The sequence below is a fragment of the Sander lucioperca genome, chromosome 5 (genome assembly GCF_008315115.2).
Source record: "Sander lucioperca isolate FBNREF2018 chromosome 5, SLUC_FBN_1.2, whole genome shotgun sequence".
NCBI classification, from domain to species: domain Eukaryota; kingdom Metazoa; phylum Chordata; class Actinopteri; order Perciformes; family Percidae; genus Sander; species Sander lucioperca.
This window is the reverse complement of record NC_050177.1, coordinates 8815479-8836020: the sequence shown is the minus strand read 5'-3', so window position 1 is coordinate 8836020 and position 20542 is coordinate 8815479. Positions and strand designations below refer to the sequence as shown.

Here is a 20542-nt window from a genome sequence, read left to right as displayed (position 1 = left end):
ACACAGCCTGCCGACTCCCTACATACCATGATGGATGACGGGATTGTTATTCAGCATTCCTAGGCTCCGCTCGGCTGCCAAGCTGCTGTCTTCTCCGATGGCCATTGTTCTCCGGTCGGCTGGAAGAGTCACCTTTATCCGATTGAAATAAATGAGATATACTCAAACTGAGGCATTAATTACAAAGTTTATCTCCCGGCTAAAGTACACTAATAAAGGTCTCTAATAAGGCATCCATCATAGCTACATTCTGTGGATGTGGCTAAGGGCAACGGCCAGAGGTCGCCCCATTTGATGAATGGCAGTCACGCATGATGCAACAAAAGATATTACAGATCTCTCCCTCCACACACCAATACTACTCAAATTATTACTAGTTGACAAACATGCAAACACAATGGCACGCATTGTGTTTAAAGCACTTTGACAGAAATGTCACAAAATTGATTTGTTTGTGCAGATAATAGATTTGAGCTGTATATTTACATTTTTTATCAAATACTCAAGTCCCAGTATTCATGGTTCAGAGATCCAGTCCTGAACAACTTACAATGTTTCCAGCCAATAGTAGATCTGGTTGTGTTCACCCACAGCATGTTTACTACATCTTTACTTGTCAAAACAGAAAACCTGCAATTCTGTAAGTACTATTTTTGTGTGCTTGCCTGCAGACAATTATGACGAATGTGTGTGCTGTCTGCACTGCCGGCACTCACTGCTGACTGCTGCAGGCCAGAAATTGGTCCTGCTGGCTCAAAGATAAACTCAAAGAAACAACCAACGGCAACAATTGATAGCTTTTCTGTAAGCCAACCCTTCGGCATAGGATGACCATTAAAGATCAGTTATGAGTTGACTTAAATACCTGATTTCAACTGTAACGTTTTATCAGTATAAGTCGTATTTTGTCCACATGATTTATTGCTGTCAACAACAGACTTTGTGACGTGTTATCTTCAGCCACTTGTGACCAAACAAGATGGCGGTAAGATTTCTCAGTTGTCTTCTTTTGCCTCCTGTGTTGAATCGTCTCACACCGGAGGTGGACCTTTGCTACGGCTGTCGTTGCACAAGATCTTGGCTTCCTGCCAGATGACGCATTCAACGCAAAGCTGGGAGACATTTCTTTGTCTTTGCACACATTTACCACAAAGTGCCCCTTTAAACATGTGCTAATGGCTGTTATTTAGCTACTCCCTCCTCATGCAAAGAATAACATGTTGTGATCATACTCCATATTCATGATAGACTCCAGTTGTATTTTTAGTGCCTCTTAACAACAGTTTCTTTCTAAGATGGATGTTAGAGTGGGACCTCTGGGTGTTTAAACACTTGGATCACAGGTGAAGTTCAAGGTGATTACAAGTTAGCTCTCGTAGCTGCTGTTACAAAAAAGCAAAGAGGTGTTTGTGTTGTTTTTAAAGAATAGTAGTTATTTGGTTCTTAATCAAGTTATCTTTTTTTTTTAGGATTTCAATGAGACTATTGATAAATATGCTAGGTTAAAGATATTTTTCAAAAGCAGGCTTTGAAAAGTACTCTTCCTTCTGCTCTGCTAAGTCTTCAAGAGCCTTTTTTTCTTGTACAGAGAAGTAAATTGTCCATGCAGTGCAATTTTAGTGACCATATTGTGGCTTTTGGCAGCGACTCAGAATGACTGTCTGACATCTCCACTGCTGCTCTGCTCTGCTCTGCTAAGATTGCACCAGCTGTCTCCTGTTTGCTTTCTAATGTCTTCTTTGTTAACATTTTATCAGCCGTCTGATAACGGCATAACTGGAGGGCAGGCTCCCTCCAGCACTGGACGACAATGGCACAGAGGATTCATGGCAAAGATCTACTGTATTCATGAGTCAAAGTGGAACAGTTAAGAGACAAGCAAATGCTCATTCTACTGGTGACCAGTGCATTAATAAATAACAGATAATAGAAAAATAGCTCCATTACTTTAAATTAGCTTTAAATGGTCAGAGTCTGTCAGCACGGGTACATATATTCTCATCTTTGTGTCTAATACAATAAATTGATGTCGCATGTACACATTTACAGATAGAAAGAGATGGGCCATGGATTAATAAGAAACATAAGGCAATCCTTTTAACAGGGATTAAAGCAAAAATGTTTGTGTCATTTAATCATGAAACAGGTGTCCTCTTGTACGTCATGCTAACATAAAAGCACATACATCAGTGAAAGAAAATGACCGGTATCCTGAAGTGTACTACTAACAGTATGCAAAATTGCAGCTTCCCCTCATATGCAAAACAGCCCTTTTACTCCTTAAGATCTATTATTCACTTTCTTGCTTGCATATCCAATTACTAAATGAGCTTTGCCTCATTCCAACAACTCGACAAAATAGGAAAAAAAAAACCCTCTATGGTAGCAATTAGTTGCACCAGAGGGTAACATGGCTTGTCTTTTTGTTGCTCTCATATTCTCTCCCTTTGGTGCTATTAATCACTGAATCTGTGGACTGTGATGTGCGCTGATCATCCATTTAAATTTAAACGTGTCTCCATCCAAGTGCAAAAGAAGGAAATACAACAAAACCTTAATAAACTTTAGCTGATTCAAAATGCTGCGGCTAGACTCATTACCTGGTCCAACAGAAGAGAACAATAACACTGGTTTTGAAATCACTTCGTTGGCTCCCGGTCCATTTTTGATTGGATTTTAACATTTTAATGATGACTTTTAAGGCTAGTAGGGGTTTATAGGTTATATAGCTGACCTCCTGACCCCCTAAAAGTCTGAATGCAACCTGAGATCTTGTGGCAGGTCATTCCTGACCATTCCTCTGTCAAACCTGAAAACTAAAGGTGACCGGGCGTTTTCTGTTCAGGCCCCTCAGCTGTGAAATGACCTGCCAGTGGAGATCAGAGAAGCAAACACATTGCCAGTTTTGGGCAGAGAATCAGACAAGATAAACTGCCTGGATCGTAATGATCTCCTACTGTTTAGTTGCACATAATGCATGCTGTGGCTGGTGGCTGGTGGTGGGTTTGAAAGGAGAGTGCCATATTGTAGAAAGAAAATAATGTTACAGGAGCTTGTTGCATCCCTTCACTGCAGCAGAAGTTCACCCCTGCAGGCTGACCAGAGCTCTGAGGTTTTCCCAAGGCAAGCTGTCTTGCTCCTGCCTCTGCGGCTCATCTGTCATTGGCCAGACCTAAAGCTGCTGGATCTTTGCCTGAAGACTTTTAAAATGCTCTGGCGAGAGGTCATACATTGAATTAGAAAGCCAGTGGGGGGAAATATTGTGGTGGTGGAGGAAAAGCAAGTATTAAACTGTGTTTTTTTTTGTGGCAGCAGTGCCTCAAGCGTTGCTCGCCCTGTCAGTCTGGACCCGGCCTGTCATGTGAAGTTGCAGTTTATTTCCAGGGGAAATACATTTAAATATCAGGGCTGAGTTCATTGTGCAGTTCTCAAATGTGGTATTGATTTTGTGTTTTTACCAAGACTTCTCATTCTTATATATATACTAGGGCTGTCAGCATTAACGCATTAATCGCGATGCGATTAAGGGTCGAGCATAATGCGTTAATTAATCGCATGCCGCCATTTATTCATTTATTTTCACTTCACTCGGCTTTGTGTCGTGCCTAACAGGCTACTATTTTGCCGTACTTCCTCGTAACACATCCTGCTACTGCAGGAATAGCAACGCGGATTTCGGTGCCTCATTCTGGTGCCACCTGCACTTCTCTCTGATGCTCTGAAACAGACGTTACAGGCAACAGAAACATCGCTGCACGTGATGTTAGTTAACACTACACTCAACAGCAGCTAACGTTAGCCTACCGCTAGCTAGTAGCTGGATTAAACACGGTTACAATGCTGACAGCTAACGCTAAACGGTGTAAAGTGTGTCTGTATTTCACTGTAGAGGATTCCGACACTGGGATGTAACAATCTGCAGCTGCTGTTGTCGGAAAAACACAGACAGTGTGTTCAATGAAACTGGTAATTTACAGCATCGTGGGGCATTCAAAGTTGTTGTTAAATTCAAATGTGTTACTAGATTTAATATATAATAAACAAATACAAATCTTAAAATCAAGTTCATAAAGTCACTTTCTTTGCATTCATTTGATTCCCAATCAAGATACACTGGTAAGAATGGCTTTCATTGTTAATATGTACTTAAAAACAGTTTTAAAATGCAAAATAATAGAATTTGAATCATGTGATAAAACATGCGATTAATCGCGATTAACTATAGATATTCAACGATTAATCTCGATTAAGAAAATGTAATCGTTTGACAGCCCTAATATATACAGTATACACATACAGTATATATATTGACATTTGTATAGACAGTTGTAACTAATGACTGTATGTGCATGTATTGTTTAGTGCTGGATGAAGTATTCTTATGCTTTGTTTAGATGTTCCCTGAGGAGTTTTCCTGTACACAAACAAACGTTTGCATGTTTACATTCCGTGTTACTCACTAACACACATTGTGTGTTTCCTTAAAATTAAGAAAAATGTGTTGAGTACTTTTCCTTTCTTAAGTATTTTAAAACCAGCATTGTTTACATCTATTGTTTCCAGCTCACAGTCTTCTTCCCTGCCTTTTCTGATGCATTGCTGTGTTTCTTATAATATTATAATCATTGGATTATTATTACTTATGCTTCACAGTTTAAGTAGCATTTTAATATTGTAGATGGTTCACATGGAGCTAATTTTAACTTATCTTATACTGTTGGGTAGTTTAACATAATTCTTCATATATTATTAGGCTCATCATAGGTTTTATATTTTAAATCTTAACTTGTAAAGTAACTAGTAACTATAATGAATGTAATGGAGTAAAAAGTACAATAGTAATCTCTGAATTGTAGTGGAGGAGAAGAATAAAGTATCATTTATAGAGTAAATGTACTTATAGTGGTTACATTACGCCAAACAGCCAAACAGAAAGTCTGTAAAGTTGATGATGTTCGAAATGGCACAACAGAATAATAAAGTACTCTGGAAAACTAACAAGCATTTGAAATGTGGGAAAGCACACCGCCTCCTCCCCAGCAGCATCTCTTCACTTCAAGTGTTGAAGTGTTTGTCATTCAGCTTAATAAGGTGGCCTCAACAGGGAACACCACGCCAGCAACCTCGGGGATGGAGAGCTTGGATCGGGGTGCTGGAGGGTTTGTGACTTCATTTTGAGCATTAACACTAAATTAATTTGCATAGGACGGCACATGAGTGGAGTTGTGGGAATCACTTTTGCCACAAAAGTTCTCTGCAGAAGTTACATGCACTCTCCCTGTGTTCTTCTAAACAGACCGGAGGTTTTTTGTTTTTTTTTACCAGAGTTTGTGCATTATTAAGAACCTCACATGTTTAGTATTACAGTACATGCATCCTCCATAAGTGAACAGAGATCACATTCACAATATTTTGACAACATAAGTTACATAAGTGTGTTGTACAAGAAGTACGCCTACACTAGCCACATTAACTAAAAGACACATTTCCACCGCAAAGAAACAAATAGATGTAATATGATAAGTACAAATGACAAAGATAGATATATCAATATCTTTTTATTTATTAAGTTAAAATAACGTACTAAATAACTTAAAAAAAAATATATTACATAATCATTGTGACATAGTATTATGTTGACATATAAGTAGGCTACACATTTTGCCTTACGAGTATTTAAACTCATAGTGTCTTCCTTTTCATTTTTTCTTTTCTTTTCTTGGTGAAAATGGGCTTCCATAGCACCACAGTTACAGCTAGCATCAAATAAAACACATTTGCTTGAAAGAAAGCTACAAGTATAAAACTATTAATAAAAGTAAGGATAAAAAACAAGCATGGTAACACTTCTGCTGCAGAGGAAAACTCCATTATAGTGAGCCTTACATATCGTTTTGTTTTAATTATTCATCTTAATCACTGAATTGTAAATATGCTTGAATTAATCAATTAATAATGGCTGACAACTAATACATAACACTACTGTAAGGTAATCAATTATTAAAACAGCTCCCTACTTATTATTAAGACATCGATGTTGCGGTCAGTAGAGTTCATGGTCCCTCAGCTCTGTTGATTGAACCTGCTGTTCACCCTTTGTGTTGAATTGCCTGCAGAAAAACTTGAAACTTTAGAAATTAATTTCTCTCACCGAGTTCAAAGCCTGAGTATAAGATGAATCCTGTGGGACGTATTGTTTTGCATAAGTTGTTATCTTCCAGGCAGTAGCACTGCGCTCTCATCTCTCTCTCTCTGTCTGTCTCTGTGTTTTTAGGGCTATGAGATTGTTTATGTAATATGATAATGCATTGTTTGTCTGAAGCTTCATATGTGATGCCCTCTTGCCCACATCTGGCTCACAAAAATAATTTTTGATCTCATAAACGAATAAATCAAACGATGTTAAAAAAAATAAATAAAAAATTGCCTTCCAGTGATAGACCAGTGAGGCTCTTAGTGCCAAACTCCACCAAACGGCCTTTGTAGCAGCGAACACTGCCAGCCATTTGTTTCATGCTGTACCAGAATTCACAAGTTACAATCTGCACAAATCATACAGGCACACATCCAGTTTACTGCAGAGGAAAGGAAGATAGCAAGGGGGTCTTGATAGGTCCTGTGGCATTGTGTCATGTATACAGTATTTCATATACATGACACAATATAGATGGCCAGTATGTGGACCCCTGAACAAAACAACATTACAGTCATAAGTGAGTGAACCACGGGCCATAAATAAGCTGCTATTACAGCCTCTGCTCTTCTGGGAAGGCTGCAGGGATCAATGCTCTACCCAACCAACATAAGAGACAACTCATCCCAAATGCTCTGTGCAAGCAAGTCAAGCAAAAAAATGTGGAAATCCTTATGGAGCTTGTTTTATGCACGGGGGCATTGACATGTTGAAACAGGAAATGGTCTTCCCCTAACTGTTGCTACAAAGTAGGAAGCACATTGTTGTGAAAATAATGATTAAATGCTGAAGCACTAAAAGAATACTCTGCCTATTTGGTACTGCTCTTCTCTAACATTGTCTGAAAATATCAATGGACAAAAAAAAAGGATCAAAATTGATGCCGCAGATATTGTATATTTTTATTCCACGCATTATTGTTCCTTGCGACTACATTACCCACTATGTACAGTAGTCACGCCAGACCTTCCTCCACGGTGCTACGGAGGAGGGTCTGGCTAGTCCACACAGCATTCCGGAATCACAATCGTCTTGGGCGCCGCCGCTAAGTGCCGGACAGAGCAACGGTGCCGCTGCAAATTGTCTCGGGAAGGAACTTGTTTTGGTGGAACATGTGTACGTTCAAAAGTTGTTTTAGTCATGCCAACAGAAGAAAGCGGAAGGAACAAGAAAGCGGAAGGAAACGGACATCCGACCGAAAAGAGGGACATCCAGCGAAATTTTCGGCGGCACTGGAGCAATCCCGGAAGTGGAACGTCGTGGATATAGACTACCCCCTATGCAACTCTAACTGCAGATAGTTTGGTCAGAGTTAAGGCTGCTGCAGCCACCATCTTTGTTGTTTCTCTATCTGTTGGGCTCTGCTCATTATACAACCAAGTGTTCATTGGTGCATGTTTCAGTTTTTAAATTAGTTATTTTTGATGAAATCATAAAACTTATTATAACTAAGTTGTTTTTTATGGGTCTGTGATTTTCAAATAACTTCTTAAGGCCTATTTTTCTGTAAAGAAGTGTATTTTGGTACCAATTACAGTGAAAATGATGTTGTTTGATTGGCTTAAGTTTTAACAACTGTTGTTGATTTCCAGAATAATTTCCTTAAAAAAAACTGCTTCAATTAAGAAAATATTAATTCAGTATCCATCTAGTGTTGGGAACTTTATTCTTCATACATGTTGAATTGTTTGTCGATGAATTTCACATTATTACGGCTTCAGCTGATTTTTTTTTTATTAGACTTTTATTACCAGTTAGTTGGAACCAACAGCAAGAAAATTACCTGTAAAACAAAGCGTTTCTTTTTCATTTCATTATCAAATAAATAGACTAATATATGTTTTCTCTGAAGGCAGAAATTGCATATTATGGCTGCAATATCCTTCAACAGTTGCAGTCTGTCACAGAATGCAAGTAAAGGGATTTTTGCCTTTACTGAACAGTGGGAGGTGGAGGATGACAGGACAAATGTGGAAAGAAAAAGAGAAAGAGGGGGATGACATGCAAAAATGGTTTTATAAACCCTGAATGATGTGGTTAAATGGTGTAAGCCTCAGATCCTGTGGCCAGCAGGATGTCCTGTTAGCAGGTTTTATCACATTTGATGAGTAATACATCTGAGAGGGACTTTTTGACATGAAAAATAGCATGCGGTGAAATTCAAATATCATCACAATCATGAAGAAGTAGTTCATACTGGAGATGTTGACAAGACAAATGTTTGTTCACTGGGTTGTGATAATCTGCAATCAGAGCACAGCAAATGTTTTTTTTTCTCCATCAGACTGTTTTGTAGTGCGGACAGATTTGAAAAATTGCCCTAGGACTGTGATCAAACACTGGATTCACATCATCTCAAAAAGCCAGTATTAGAACATTTTGTAAACAGTGTTTATCTCTAATCGCTGTCTTTTCTTCTGACATAGTAAAAAGAAAAAGACATCATCTTGCCCCTTTTTTACCTTGAGTGGAGGTTGGCATGTAGAGTGGAGATGAGTCAGTGCCACGTATTATACAAATACTGTTGACTTTAGAAATCAAGACCTTTTGGGGGGACGTAGTTCCTCAAATAGCCGTAGAGATGGGCAGTTTCCCCAGAGTGAAGGTGTGTCCTACTTTGCACAAGCGTAAGAGAGGTAATTTGAATTCTTTGATGTGCAACGCAGACTGCTTTTGAGAGTTGGAGTGAGACGAGTAAAGTGTTGAATAGGAATTTGTTTAGAATAGCATAACAAGTCATATGTTTAATTTCTGCCCAGCAATGTAGTAGGATGACTTTGTGAGGAGTCATTTTTATTTAATTTTTGTAATTATTTCGTGCCAGAGGATAAACCCAATAGGTTGACTCCAAATGGCGTTAAGTGTCAACAACACATAAACATGCATTGGTGACTTATAAAAGTCTGTCAGTCTTTTCTCTCTCTCTCTCTCTCTCTCTCTCTGTTTGCAAGTTTTAGTCCCTTAACGACATACCATGTGAACTAAACACAGCATTACAGCTTTAGATTTTCATCAACCTCCAAATCCGGACTTTCATTGATTTCCCTTCATTTCTGCACAGTATGAATATCAATAGGCAGACTTTGTCAATGTTACATTATCATTGTGTGGTGAAAAGTGTGCTGTGCATTATCTCAGAACAATTAGGTAACTTTGACAAAATGGCATTACGTGGAAATCAATGTACTTAAACAGTGTTTGGCAGTCAAATTGCTCAATCCCAAAGAATAGCTAATGTTCCCACCTATCTTTTCTGTCAGCTATTTCATGCAGAAGCTTAAGAGAGGCTACTGCTGGGGGAAAACATAGCAATAAACATTAATAACTGATTTGCTTGTAAAAGTTATTAAACAGGGTTTTTTTGTACACTAAAATATCAATATGGATAGGTTCCCTTGAGTTATTGGTGCATATGAATAACTTTGTAATTTCATTTCAACAAGTTTCTTTTTACTCTCAATTAAAGCTCAGCCTTCCACATAATAATTGTAACATTGTATTGTCTGTGATAATTAAGGTGATATAGAATGTGCACAACGGCATTGACATTAGAGTAACAGGGCATATTTGGTTAAAGACATCTTTTTAGGCTAAAAATGGCACACGTGTTAATTATTGTGAATAGCAGTGTATTTGTAGGAAAAATGTATTTCAGGAGTGATACAGAGTAAATGATTATTTATCTAAAGTACGATTGTATTTAGTAAAAAACAGTAGCAAGGTAGAGTGTTAAAGAAGTTTATTAAAGGTCCAATATGTAATATATTTACTGTAATTAATCCAAAAATGACCCCAATGTGTCATCAGATATTAAGAAAACATGCTAAGTTGAAATACTATCTTTTCTGACAACAACGCTAATGCCAGTATTTTCTTCTTTTGAAATTTCCGTGACAGAATTTCTGTTTGTGTTTTGGCCTGTGTGTTGTTATCAACTGCCCAGTTTGACAGCCAGGCTGGGTTGCCAGATATACCCAGCGTGCTACAGCTGTAACGTTAGTACAGCCATGAAAGCAGCAAATAAACGAACAGGATCAACGGAGATAGATTCTACCTGACCTAAAAAAAATAAATAAAAAAAAAAGGACCAAAAAAGACCTTTTGGCTATGAGTTGGCTAATTTCCTCCTGAACAGGTAGCTAAGCATTAGCTTCAGGCTAATTTATCACGGCTACAAGTACTCACATTTAATTATATAGCTAGAGTACCCGAGTTGGTTGCTCGCAAAAACAATTGAGACACAGCCAGTAAAGTGATCCCGACTGGTCCTGGCTAAGGCCACCATGCTAACCCTGCTAACTGCTAACGTTACCAGAGGACCAGGCAAGCGGGCCACGGTTGTTTACAACGTGTAGCCTGTTCAGCGGCCGTAGCTAGCCGACAACGGTGAGTTACGTATTTTAAGCCAAGAGAGGGGGGATGTAAATCATAAAAAGAGAGGACCGTGAGTTTGCAGTGTGGTTAGCGATTGTTGCCGTAATTCTAAACCAATAAAGTAGGGCTGTCCCAAACGATTATTTTTTAAACGATTAATCTAGCGATTATTTTTTCGATTAGTCGACTAATCTATCGATTCATTTTTCGATTAATCTAACGATTAATTTTTCAATTAGCGATTATTTTCCCATTGCTCAATTATTAACAATTTACACAAAACAAATTTCAATAAGGTTCAAATCTCTATTTAACACTGCACTGTTCAAGTAAAATGAATTTGTAGTGCAACCTGAAGCCAAAATAAAGTCATTTTCAGGAGTAATACAAAAATAAAAACTTAGAGCAAGTGCAAAAAGAGTAGCCTGTATTTGCTTTGCTGTCTTAAAATCCATTTCAACATCAACAAAAATACATTAAACACAAAACTTTTATTTTCCACCTTAGTTGTGAATCAAAACAGTTATCAAAATTAAAAAAATGTTGGTAACACTGCTCACTCAGAGTAACATTAATAAAACTGGTTGTGCTTTTGGATAGGGGTGCGCCAGTCAGATACTCAGGATTGGTATCAATCCGAACTGTAATAATTGAACTAAAATGCAAAGGAATGTAAACAACAAAGACTTTTTAGTGCAAACTGCATAATGACACAAACCTTTAACAATAAACTTGGTGAATGCCCTGTTGTCAACATTGAACTAATGGAGAACTAACTTAAGTGCAAAGGAATGTAATTGAGTTGCCTTGTTGCTGAAAGGTGCTGTAGAAATAAAGTTGCCTTGCCTTACAACCTCAGCCTGTCAGTCAGTCATCAGGGCACAGAAACCACTGTTGGTGCCTGCATGTCTCAGGAGGAAGTGTCACCGCGAACGCTTTCGGCTCGCCATTAATATCATATCACAGCAAACGCTGTCTGCGTGAAGTTTTGAAAACTGTAACCACACTTGAAACCACTTTATCAGCATTACAGTGACTCTCTGGGACTTCAACATAACTGCAGAACCGACGTAGTTCTCCCGCACCTCTGTGCACACACGTGTCTGTGTGTCTGTGTCGAAGCTCCGCTGTTTGTCAATATGAAGACAGGACAGATAAGCTTGCGCTTACGCGCTCAGATGCTTTTTTATTTTTTTTTTTGACCCGACGTAGTTCAGGCGGCAGGCTGGCGGCCGCCTAAACTGCAAAGTGCTGCGGGAAACCCTTCCATTTTTAGATTTAGAGTTACACGTGAGTGACGCTCATAGACAGTTAAAGAAACGCGACGCATCGACGCAAATTATTTGTGTCGATGCATTTATGTAATCGATGACGTCGACTATGTCGACGAATCGTCCCAGCCCTACAATAAAGTGTGTTCAGTCGGTTGGAGAAGACGGCAAGGTAGTGTTATTTTTAGTGGCTCCTACTGTAATTCTAAGCCTAGGAAGTGTGTCTGTCTGTCGGGTGGAGAGGACTGCGAGGTTGTTGTGTTTTTAGCGGTTCCTACCGTAATTCTAAGCCAAAAAAGTGTGTCTGTCAATTGGGTACAGAGCTCTGCACTGAACACGGGCTGTCAATATAGCCAGCAACGTTAGCTACTCTGCTGTGCTGTGAAGTAATGTATGGCTATGTAAGACAAGCGTCTAGCAACATTGTTGTGGATGCTGCGGTCTCAGCCTGGCAACCTCCGTGAACTTCGAGTCTGGGGAGGAGGGGGCGGGGGAGACAACTCTCTCCAATATTTTGAATGTGTACTGCAGTAACTATTTAACACTAGCTGTCAGTATTACATATTGCACCTTTAAGGTTTCATCACTTTCTTGTGTTACCGTGTTTAGTAAAACATCATGGAATAATGAAATAATAATGAACAAGATGGAGTTGATTTTTTTAAGCTATTAAAAAAATTGTTTTTTGGCATCAGAATATGCTAATTGTAGTCCCTTAACAACAAATCTACACTTAACACAACATAACAGATTTGAACAATTCCAGACTTCCATTGATTTCCCTTCATTTCTGCAAGGTATGAAAATCAATACAAAGTAGACTTTGTCAATGTTACATTATCATTGTGTGGTGATGCTTTATTAAAGGTCTGCTCTGCATTACCTCAGAACAATTATGTAACTTTGACAAAATGGCATTAAATGGAAGTCAATGGCTGACTGGAACAGTAGTAAATGTATTTAAATTCTAAAAGACAGCAGCAAGCACAGCATAAAACATGCAAAACCAATATAGTCCTTAAAGGTTAGGTAAAGCTGTTGGTTTTGGTTTAATATTAACAAAGTAAATATGTCCTGTCTGGTGCTTCAAGTCAGCACTGACTTTCTCAATATTTACATAGTAAATAATCTTTCCCCCACCTTATACAAGTGCTTTGAGTTGCCCAAATATATAACTATAAAAACATTAATCATGCTTCAATTGTCATGGACAGGTTAGGGAAAACAAAGTAAACATGTTTTAGTACTTATCAAATGCTGTAGTAAAAAAATAAGATAAAATGTAAACCAGGTGGCATTAGGCTTCTTTTCAAATGTATTTGGTGTTTCAAATCTGTGTAATATTAATATATAAATATAATTTTTAGGTTGCAGCCTCTAGCTCACCCAGTAAGAGCGTGCGCCCCATGTAGGCTGAGTCCTTTGTAGCGTCCCGGGTTCGAATCCGACCTGCAGTCCTTTGCTGCGTGTCATCCCCCCCATCTCTCTCCCACCTTTCCTGTCCATCCCGTCACTATCAAAAAGAAATAAAGGGAAAAGCCCCCCAGGAGCCAGTATCATACTGCAGTATGATCAGTCAGTCTTATAAAAGAGTACTGTGTGAAATCAGGAGACCGTTTCAGATGAAGACTTGTGCACAGCCGGTGTACTGTTTCATCAGCCTGACAATGAGCATGAACTTTTAAAAGGTTTTTATTTATGTGCATAAACATTTTAATGAATCCAAGTCTTCCCCAGACTTCTAACTTCTAACTCAAGGGATTTTGTTTTGTTTTTCTCAACTGCGTTCAGGTACAGTATGCTGGCAGTTTTGGATGGCAGTCAAATTGCTTCCAAAGAATAGCTGATGGTTCCCCCTATCTTTTCTCTCAGCTATTGAATGCAGAAGCGTAAGATGTGCTACTGCTGGGGGAAAACATGGCAATAAACATGAATAACTCATTTGGTTATTAAAGTTATTAAACACAGTTTTTAAACACTAACTTGTAAAATCTCAAATGGGTAGGTTTCCTTGAATTATTAAATTATTGGTGCTTGAATTAAGGTTTCAGCTGTTTATTATGTTAGTATTGTTAATAAAACATGATGAAATAATGAGATAAACATGATGGAGTTGAATCTTTGAAACTTCTAAAAAATGTGTTTTTTTGGCATCTGCGCAAAACTAGGATAGCCTACTATGCTACTATAAAAATGTCTAAGTCCACCACTTTGAGCCAGACTAAAATATCTTAACAACATTCGATGGATTGCTCTGAAGTTTCATACAGACATTCATGGTCTTCAGAGGATTAATCCTACAGAGTTTGGTGATCATCTGACTTTTCCTCTTGCCCCACCATGAGGTTGATATTTGTGATTTTGAGTGAAATGTCTTGACGACTTAAGATTGGTATGAAATTTGGTACATACATTCATGCTCCCCTGAGGATGAATTGTAATAACACTGATGATCCCATGACCTTTCATTTAGTGCCATCTTCAGTTCAAAACTTGCTGCTTACTTTTCATACTTAAAGTAAATTTTGAACATTGAAGCTGAGAGTTGGTCTTCTGTACAACTGAAGTACTGAAAATGTAATTTAGCATCACCCCATACTTAAAAATAGATGCATAATGAAAGACGTTTTGGCAAAAAGCAGATTTGAACTTTACCTTGTGTCATTTATTTACAGCGAGACGGACCTTCTTTCCAGGCAAACCATTTCTAGTAAGAAGAGAGTGCATTACATTAATCTGACTAATGAGCTATCACATTGAATAAATAAATCTACAAGAACAATAATGTATTTTAATACGAAATGCTAAAGGCCACTCAGATGAAAAATTACCTCTCAAAAGTCTTAGCCTATTGAATAAATCTGACTTCCCCATTTTGTTGACACGTACGGGCCATGTGAAGTTGATTTTAATAATTGATCACCAGAAAGTGCTGGGAGAGAGCTTTGCTGATAAGCAAAAGAATAGGTTTTTGTGTTTGAATCACATAACACACACAACATCCTATCGATCCTCTTTGAATAACGCTTAGTGGAGGAGTCAGACTTAGGGATTATTTATGGATCCCTCTTGACCTTAGTATTTCCCAGGGAGATTGTGTTTAAGGCTATAAAATTGACTGCCAAATCTGCACACAATGGATCAATCTGAAGTGACAGCAATAATCAAAGGGAAGAGATTAACAGTTTTCAGCTTTAATTTATTTTTTTACCTACAAAGTCAGACGTCATCATCAGCTAGGGCTGCACGATTATGGCCAAAATGATAATCACGATTATTTTGATCAATATATTGATCACGATTAATTATCACGATTATTTGTTGATTTTAACCAAAACTAATTTTATTGTCACATAGGCTAATTATAACTGCTTTCACATCCATATTGTGCTACATTCCTGCCAATACATCCATATCTACATTCCTCCTTTGTTGAAGGATACTATGTAAGAAGTATGCCATTTCAGCTGTTGTGCGACCGCTTTCCAAACATGCGCGTTTGCCGTGAAAAGATACAGGCAATGCAATTTTCTGTTCACGTTAAAATCCGGTGTCAATAGGGCACCAGTGCCCGGTATCTACCAGAGGAAATAGCAACGCGGATTACGGTGCCACTTAAATGTCTGCGATGCGCTCCAAAACAGACGTTAGAGGCAACAGAAACATCGCTGCTTGTCACGCTAGTAAACACTAATAACACATTACACAGCAGCTAACGTTAGCCTACCGTTAGCTACAGTAGTAACTGGATTAAACACGGCTAAAATGCTGACAGCTAAACGGTGTAGTGTGACTGTATTTCACTGTAGATGATTCCAACAGTGGGGCGTACAACAGTCTGCCGCTAAAGCTATGAGCTAAAAGACTCAAACTAGCACTGGTCACTGCTGTTGTCTGAAAAACAACACAGACGGGAAAAAATGTTGCGTTTACTGGTAAACTGGTAAACCTCGTGACGACTTATGACTGACTGCTATCTGTTGTGGAATTTTCCTCACGTTACTTTGTCCTCTGTGACTGTCTACATCTAATTTAAGCTGCACGGTGCAGGGAACAACTCTGATTGGCACATGGAGGCACATGAAAGCTTTTGGAAAAAAAAACTTTGATACAGTGCGTTCTATGAACTGAATGAAGCATTAAATATCGCTTGATCACGTGAATTTGATCGTGGGAAGCCAAAATCGTTATCGTGATTAAAATTCGATTAATTGTGCAGCCCTATCATCAGCCTCACTTTTAGCCCGTGATGCTTTTGAGACATCATTCTCATTTGTCACTTTTGATAAATCAACAACAGGAGCAGCACCGGAATATTTTTGTAGATTAATTTTGCATTAGTATTGTAACAGATTCCTTTTGAATTACAGTTTAAAGTAATGTTAGGGCCATAGCTGCATCCTGAATGTCTAAGGTTAAAAAAAGTATCACATTTTGGTGTACAATACCAATCAGTTCGCAGCCCGAGGGCATTTTAGAGCCTTTGTAGAAAATAAAACAAATTAAAAAGTAAAAATGTTCCACTTTATAGTGGCTTAGACCAGCTACACACTGGCTGCGTGTCGTGAGCGTGGCGTTTCTGTTGCGTGTAAGTTGCGTGGCGGCTGCTAGGATTTTTCTATGTCTTTTCACACCAGAAACGTGTCTAACGCGGCGCTGCTGCTGCTAGCCTTGTCTGTACACATGTATGTTTCCCATTGATAAAATGCACTCAAGCAGTAGTATACTGTATACTATTCATGTTAAACATAAATATATACTGATTTGATTACAGCAACAACAACGTCGCCAGTATTGACGGCAAAATAGGCTACAGAATATCTCGTTCTGTATTGACAGGTGCAATATTTGAAAATTGATAATTATTATTATTTTTTTTATTTATATCTGCATTTATGTCAAAACCTAGAGACTTTCAAACATCAACATATCATTTATTAACATGTATTTGTGTCAAAATGACAAATAAACATCTTCTCGTATTCTATTTTGCCTGGAAACGCTTCCAACATGCTTGCGTGTCATGTGAAAAATAGGCGTCGGTCCTATTTCTATCATGCATGCAGGCAGTGTGAAAGCGCTAACCTGTTAACATGGGAGCCGAAATAAAAACAGACACGCCACGCAGCTGACACGCTCACGCCACGCACCCAATGTGAAGCCGGCCTTACTTATCTTGGAAATATTAACCTTCTGTATCAAAGATACAGTTTCCCTCCAGAAAAACGCGATTATGCGATCGTATAATTCAATGCATAATCAGCCAAAGTCCGCATATTTATGCAGGGGCTGCATTTTTTCAAATACGCCGCACTTTCGCCGCATAAATTGCCCATTTCCACACAAAATATGCGGGGCTTGCATGATTTCATAATCCCCGCATTTTCGTTGCAAAAAAGTCACATATCTTAGCAGAAAGTTGAAAAATGTTGCGTTAATTCACACAAGAGCAGCCATTTTCCCGTTGCCATGGGAACGTTATGAAGTGACGTTATGAAGTGACGTTATGAAGTGACGTTATGAAGTGACGTTATGAAGTGACGTTATGAAGTGACGTAATTACGCGACGTGAACATCATCGAAAAGATGCAAACCCCGCGATGAAGCCATGATGAAACCGCAGTTTTTGCAAGTTCCCGCAATTTCATCGCATAAAATTCCCACATATTCCATAGCATTTTTTAAGAAAACGTGCCGCATAATCAAGGATTTTTGCCCGCAACAATCACAAAAAAACTCCACATTTTTCTGGAAGGACTGACAAAGAAACTTATGTTGTCGTTATTTTTTTATTTCCTTTGCTTGCTTCACTTGTCTATTCACACAGTCTGCAGATTTCTGGGTCGAAGTGGAGATGCCCAGAAACAAAATGGTTTAAACATTTATTTTATAGAGTGGACTCTATCTGCCTGCTGTGCCAAACTAATACGCAGCAGTTTGAAAGAACAATCAACTGAAAATGGAAATTTGAGCAGTTTAAAGATGAAGCTCATTTTTATCTTTAAGAGGTTTATGAGTGTTCTGCCAAAATGTGTGATTCCCTTTTTCACTGCGAGTGTACCGAGGGTATACTGGCTGATGTTCACAGCCTCCTTCTGTTATACATTGTTTACACTTTTACTGTGCCTGATGCATGAGATTAATTTACAGAACAATAGTGCCAGTGTTTCTTTGGTGTTTATTCAAAATCACACAGACAAAATTGAATACCGCTTTCTAATAAGTCATCCTCCTACAAAATATTTAGATGTTTTACTGGTAGCTTTATTCACATTTAATGAGTGATTTATTTAAGACTTATAGATCAAGCTAGTGACTGTTTGCCTAATCGCCCCAAACAACAATTATTCACTCATATGTAATGACGTGAATAGAATTAATTTATTAATAACATTTACATTTATAACTGCAGAATTGATGTTTTATTAAAAAGTGAGAAACCGGGGCTGCCTGTAGCTCACCCAGTAAGCGCGTACGCCCCATGTGGGTTGAGTCCTTTGCTGCGGCCCGGGTTCAAATCCGACCTGCGGCCCTTTGCTGCGTGTCATCCCCTCTCTTTCTCTCGCTCTTTCCTGTCTATCCACTGTCACTATCGAATAAAGGGAAAAGCCCCAAAAACTAATCTTAAAAAAAAGAAGAAAGAAAGTGAAAAACCAATCAGACTTAATTGATGGATGACCAACATGTATAACTGCCTTATTGCAATTTTTGCCAATTGCAAAGGCTCAACACAAACAAAAGGGATTTTTGACAACCTGGCAACCCATAATTTGTTCTTATTAATGGTTAACTGATCTAAACAACATCAGCAAATGATTTATTAAACATTCATAAAGTAGTTAAAGCTTATAAAGAGCCTGTTACTTCACAAATCTTAGGGAATTTTTATATTAGGTACACTTGATTCATGCACGGTATGCATGAGTATGATTGTTTTAAAAGAAATGCCAATAAACCAGAGCACATTTTTCTCCCATCCAGGAATGCTGTGTGGACTAGCCAAAACCTCTTCCACAGCGCTGTGGAGGAAGGTCTGGCGATGCGAGACTAACTCTACTCAGATCCTGGTCCTAGATGTGAAAGCCTCCTTATAGTTTGTCTTTGTCAAACTATTTGTCAAGGCTTACTTTTACTGTGATCACAAATACTTCTATTTCATGCTTGTTTGTGCTGCATCAAATATTAAATGCTATTCTTTTAAACTTTTATAAAACTTTAAACTTCTTTTGTGTGGTAAAAAAAAAAAAAAACAACATCAACCCCAAACAAAATCTTTGAAGGTACAGTTCCTTCCTAGGTTTATGCAGAAGTGAGGCAGTTTCTCTTTTTTAGAGCTACACCTTTCAACACAACTGACTGAGGCAACAAATTCAAAGAACGGGGAGGAAGAGACAAAGAGCTGAAGTGATGAAAGAATGAGACATCGAAAAGAAAAGAGACGTACAGCATAGTTGTCACTATGAAACAGCCGCTGATCTGTAATGACACTGATATATTCACGAGATAATCCGTGTATACGTGTAGATCCTTCTTCCAGGCATGCTAAATCAATACGGACAAAGTAGCTACAACTAATAAAATATCTACGTGAGACATTCTTGCAGCTGTACATTTTGTTGGTGTTCAGTTGAATATTAATGAATCATTCATTGGCAGTGTGTATCTGTATATTCAACGTGTGGAGGGCGTGTGTGTGTGTGTGTGTGTGTGTGTGTGTGTGTGTGTGTATGCTGTGAATGTTAATATGCAGTTGTGGGGACCAAGTATTAGCAGTGGATTACAGGTGACTAGCAGGCTTTTGAATCTCTTTCCTGTGATACCCTTTGAATGTGTTCACTCCCTTTGAAGTGATGTCAGTTTTAAAATATCTCAGCCCTTTTATGTTTAACCATGGGTGTTTGCTTTCAAGGATTCTTTCTTTCTTTCTTTCTTTCTTTCTTTCTTTCTTTTTTTTTGGAGGAGATGAAAGCATCACAACAGTCAGCATCTGTCAAAGAGGGAAAAAGTCTGGGAAAGGTCCTGCATATAACGAAGCATGACTTGTTAAAACACAACATAAGGCTGCTGTTGCGTCTGCGCTGGGTGATTAGGGTGCAGCAGCGGGTTAAAGAGTTGAATGACAGGCGGATCCTGACAGAGCTCGCTCCCTGCTCCGTCACTGAATTTGATCGACTGATTGTGTGTTCTGCAACAGTAATGAGCTTTACAGTATGTGCGTAATGTGCCAGGAGCTGATTCGCACGCTGGATGAGCTAGCTAATTGTTCACAGTGCACATTCCCCCAGTCCCATGGCTCGTCTGATTTGGATTCATTTAGCCTTTATTTTACCTCATTTTACAGGCCAGTGTTATTGCCAGGTTGTATGTGAGGTGTTTTGCAGTGTTGAAATTGACTCTAGTAATTTAATTTAAAACAAATTCAACTGTAGAACCCTGCACCTCTTCAATACAAAACAGAGTGGGAAAGTGCAAATTCAAACTCATCGGTTTTGAGTGTTTTTAAGACTTGATTTGCTCTGGAAAAAAAAAACAAAAAACATCCTCTTGTCATTTTTATTTTATTGCTCTCAACAACAAGCTGCAAAAAACAGCTTTATTAATTTCCTCATATTGCCACAAAAAGCAAAAATCCCAAGCTGAAGTTGCCAATGAACTGTGCTTCCTTCAACCTTTGCACACAAATCAAATGTGACAAGCAGTTGTG

At 38.5% G+C, this 20542-nt stretch overlaps 1 protein-coding gene and 1 long non-coding RNA gene across 4 annotated transcripts in view; both read left to right on the top strand.

Moving 5' to 3' along the window:
• Positions 1 to 20542, top strand: part of cadm1b (cell adhesion molecule 1b) — a 166425-nt gene that overhangs the window by 76442 nt on the left and 69441 nt on the right. The gene's annotated exons all lie outside the window — the stretch shown is intronic.
• Positions 5347 to 16141, top strand: LOC116047544. Its single transcript, XR_004104413.2, has 3 exons — positions 5347 to 5358; positions 8662 to 8666; positions 15926 to 16141. It is a non-coding gene; the product is annotated as an uncharacterized LOC116047544 (long non-coding RNA).